The sequence below is a fragment of the Pongo pygmaeus genome, chromosome X (assembly GCF_028885625.2).
Source record: "Pongo pygmaeus isolate AG05252 chromosome X, NHGRI_mPonPyg2-v2.0_pri, whole genome shotgun sequence".
Taxonomy (NCBI): Eukaryota; Metazoa; Chordata; class Mammalia; order Primates; family Hominidae; genus Pongo; species Pongo pygmaeus.
Window position 1 is genome coordinate 50,307,539 of NC_072396.2, and position 1,083 is coordinate 50,308,621.

The 1,083-nt window shown below is 42.6% G+C and overlaps 1 pseudogene; it reads right to left on the reverse strand.

Annotated features, from left to right (window-relative positions):
- Nucleotides 1-951, reverse strand: LOC129024886 (V-type proton ATPase subunit G 1-like; annotated as a pseudogene).
- Nucleotides 952-1,083: the final 132 nt, after the last annotated feature.

Genomic DNA, 1,083 nt, shown 5'->3' on the forward strand with positions numbered 1-1,083 from the left:
TAATACATGTAACAAGTTCTTGAATTCTATCATCTAGTAATTTTGATTAAGAGAAACTAAAAGCAGCCCAAACAACTCCACTAGTATTCACTGTTCTAACCATTAGCAAGAATGGACTGCTTTAAGGCTGGCTGCTGCTTCACACAGGTTACAAAGAACTATTTACTACTTTTTCATAGATACAGCCCCTGACCTTCAAGAAAGTGTTAGGGAAAAAAATTATTTAATCCCTTCCTTTCTTCAAAGAATTGTTATGTGGTATTTTTTTTTTAAACTAGATATAAGAAAGAAAAAGTCAACACTGATATACATGTTGCTTGAGCCAAAAGGCATAGGAAAAAAAGACAACATATAACCATTAAATTCCTAAGAAATATGAGGTAAAAAGATGAAATCTTTAGATAATTTCTAAGTCTGTACAAAAAAGCTAGATTTGCTACTCTCCAAAAAGTGGAAGGACCTATTATATAATATATGGAAATAATTTAATGCCATTTCATAAGAATGTAACTAGAGCTGTGCTAAGCTTCATATTCGTGAGGACATCTAAGATCCCACTTCACAGAACAGGTGCTTCTCTCTTCTATCCATTTATGCGGTAGTTTTCATGGATTTCTGGCCGAATGTCACAGACAAAAGCCAAGAGGTTATCCAAGACTTCATCCCTGTTCTGCCGGAAGTACGTCTGGAGGATGGTCATCTTCTTCTGGGTCTCCTTCTCCACTTCAGTGCTCAACTGCCACGGGATCCCAGTGCCGCAGCTTCCTTGGCCTTGAATTCTTTCTCCCTCTGGAGGCGGTAATGTTCAATTTCAGCCTGAGCTGCTTCTTTGGCCTGCTTCAGCCTCCGGTTCTTTCTTTTGCGGGCCTCCGACACCTTCTCGGCTGCCCGTTTCTCGGCCTGCAGCAGCTGCTGAATCCCCTGCGACTGACTAGCCATGGCGGCAGCGATTCTGAGCTAATTTTGTATTTTTAGTAGAGACGGGGTTTCTCCATGTTGGTCAGTCTGGTCTCGAACTCCCGACCTCAGGTGGTCCGCCCGCCTCAGCCTCCGGAAGTGCTGGGATCATAGGCGTGAGCCACC